This window comes from Saimiri boliviensis, chromosome 1 (genome assembly GCF_048565385.1).
Source record: "Saimiri boliviensis isolate mSaiBol1 chromosome 1, mSaiBol1.pri, whole genome shotgun sequence".
NCBI classification, from domain to species: Eukaryota; Metazoa; Chordata; class Mammalia; order Primates; family Cebidae; genus Saimiri; species Saimiri boliviensis.
In genome coordinates this window covers 273,773,068-273,776,390 of record NC_133449.1, presented here as the reverse complement: position 1 = coordinate 273,776,390, position 3,323 = coordinate 273,773,068, and positions in this window count along the sequence as shown.

Below are 3,323 nucleotides of genomic sequence, written 5' to 3'. Positions count from 1 at the left end.
GAAACTTATCAACAGGAAACATTAAACTGAAACTTATCTTGTGCAAACCTCAACAGATCACAAAATGACGGCTATTGCTGCCCACAACACCTGCATGTCAGTGTGATATTACATAGCTACTTTCTCCATGACTCAACAGTAAATTCATAAGAAAAGCATCCTAATCTGATTTTCATTAACTTTGATTATCCAATAGAAAAGTTGAATAAGAAGGACAGTAACAAAGAAAACAATCGTAAACATCATAAAATTGGACAATACAGAATAGAAAAGATTTCACAGGAAACTAAGAATTCTAATGACAGTGTCGTAGTTCAAGAGAAAAAGAAATAGACTCCAACTCTGGATTAGAGAAGTGGTAAAAAATTGGAGGCCATCTTTAATTCTTTATTTTTCTACAGAATGCTCTGTAGTTAAAAATTAACTAGGTAATTTCCATATGTCAAATATGCCCTGGACCTTCAAACTTTTATAGAACCATGGCACAAGCTCAGGCTCTCAGTGTAAAATCTAATTACCTAAACCCAGGCTTTGTGTGTGAAACTTTGGATACAGAACCTCAGGGGCAGAAATCTGTGATTAAAAAGAAGTCATGTGAAATAATCCCAGACCCAACATACAATGTGAGATAGTCTGAGTTTCCTGCAGCTGGTGTTACAAATTCCACAATCGTGGTGGCTTAAAACAACGTAAATACCTTCTTTAACAGCTGTGGAAAGTAGAAGCCTGAGTTAAGGCAAGGTTATTCTCCCTCTGAAGGTTCCAGGGGAGAATTTGTTTCTTGTATCTTCAGGCTTTTGATGGCTTTCCACATTCCCTGGCTTGGCTTGTATCTCTTCTGTCTTATTTTGCTTTTCCTTTCCCTGCATGTGTCTGTCCCTTTCATCTTAATCTGCCTTTTGTTTATAGAACATGCATGATGGTATTTACAACACACCCAGACAATATAGCATAAGTTCTTCCTTTCGAGAGTCTCAATTTCATCATGCCATTTGCTAATTTGCTGTAAATAACAAATACTACCTTTTTCTCACAAGAAGTAATATTCACAGGATTTGGGAATTAAGATGTTGACATATCTTTCTGGGAGCCACCATTAAGTGCAGTAGAGATGGAAAACAATATGCATAGTGACACTCTTTTTTAAGACAGTGAATCAGAAAGCATATAGCAGGCATTATTTCTTAGCAATTTTGAAATTGGGTCAGGTACATGTTGTCAATTCCCGTTTTTCCGAGGGAAGGTAATGTTATTAGGGCCAAGTTCTGATCTTTGGGAATCCCTCTTTTAGGTATTTTGCACCAATGACTGGGCACTTGGTTATATGTTATAGTCTATTTTTTTTTTTTTTTCATAAAAGAAAAGACTTACAATTCCACTGAGAAGTTTTCTCAGCTTATTTCCTAGGTTTGGCTGGGCCAATCTTTGTATCTCAAGGTGTCGCTGTTCCTTTGAATCCCAACTAACAGTTCTTTTGTTTATGTAATTCTCCTGAAAAATGCTATAAATTTTTTAATATATGAATCGTTGGCATTCTGTCCATTTTACAAAAGCCATAAATATTTTCAAGATAGGCCACTGTCTACTTTGGGCTGTGTGTCAGGGTACAGAATTACATGTCATTTAGATACTTGGAGTCCTTTTGAATAGGTAGGTGAAATGATAATACAATTTCTTCATTGCTGATTTTTTTAAATAAAATGTTTACTCTCTATTTGTTATTGTTATTATTTTTTGAGACAGAGTTTTGCTCCAGTTAGGCTGGAGTGCAGTGGCATAATCTTGGCTCACCACAACCTCCACCCACTGGGTTCAAGCAATTCACCTGCCTCAGCCTCCTGATTAACTGGGACTACAGTCACCTGCCATCATTCCTGTCTAACTTTGGTATTTTTGGTAGAGACAAGATTGCACTATGTTGGCAAGGCAGGTCTCGAACTCCTGACCTAGTGATCCACCTGCCTTGGCCTGCTGGGATTACAGGTGTTAGCCACCACATCCAGTCAATACAATACTTATTAAAGGGTCCTCAGTCTATACTGTTGAGTTTACCTTGATGTTTTACTGTCCATGCCTTTGATTTGACATCTTCTGACCCTCAGGCCTTCCCTTATACTGAGAATTATTTTCCTTCATCTGCTAAAGAAGCTGAGAATGAGAAATAGTTCTGTTTTCCAATCCCACAAAAATACTGATTTAGATATATCATCCACCTTCCATATTAAATAGACAGTGTTGCAAAACTTTCTTCCATATGCAATATGGCCCATCTTATTTTCAGCCCCTAACAATGATATTCTTATTGTCTTTCCAACATTCATTGACAGTTTCTTTTACAGTCAATCCAAGGTAAAATATCTTAGATTTTTATGCAGTAGCACCATAACTCTAGCATTATTAACTGTATTCAATAGGATTCATCCAAGGAAGCAGAGCCAGTATGAATGTTATGAAATTAGGAATTAATTATTATATAAAAGCTCACACAACTGCATCAGAAGCTAAGAAAGTAGAAGAATCAGCAGTTGAAGAATTAGACACAATTTTAGTAACAAGACTTGAGAAACGTGGGCATAGGTAGGTAACTCAGTAAGTAATGGGCAATCTGGGATACCAGGTATATACTGCCATTCAAATGAGGATATGAAGAAGAAGTTGTGGAATAGCCTATGAAAATATGTTGCCTCCTACGTTTCCATGGCCACAGTCAAGTGTTCAGTGGTGAGCCTGGAACTTCTTTGGTCAGCAGGGCTGGCAGTTAAGAGGAACATCTGGTTGTCAGAGAAGAGCAAGGCAACCTGAAAATTTCCTGTATGTTAAAGTATATTAAATGATAATGACCTTCAGGAAATAATGGCTGCTGCTTTAACTCTACCTTCTATGTATCACAAAAAATATATATTTTTTTCAGCCAATTGTCATCCAAAAACACCACAGGTTTCCAATCAATTTCTGATATAACATGTCAGAAATTAACACAGCTAGACATTAGCTAAAGCAGTGAGAACAGATTTAATTTGGTAACTACTGACAATAAGGAAAGAGCTGAGCTGCATCCCAAATTTTGCAGAGGAGACTGGACATTTTAAAAGAAAACTATGAATGGTAGATAGCAGAGGTTCAGTAGATTCGGAGGAGTGAAAAATTGTAAAGGATTGGTCAATGTGAATGTGATGAGGCCAGCCGTGTCTGCTAGCTGGCAGTTATCCAAGTGAGAATTCTAGCTTCCCACAGAGACTGGATGATAAGGGTCCTGTCTTACTGATGATTTTATTAAAAAAAAAAAAAATGGCTCTTGGACTATTGAAAGACATACTTCTGAG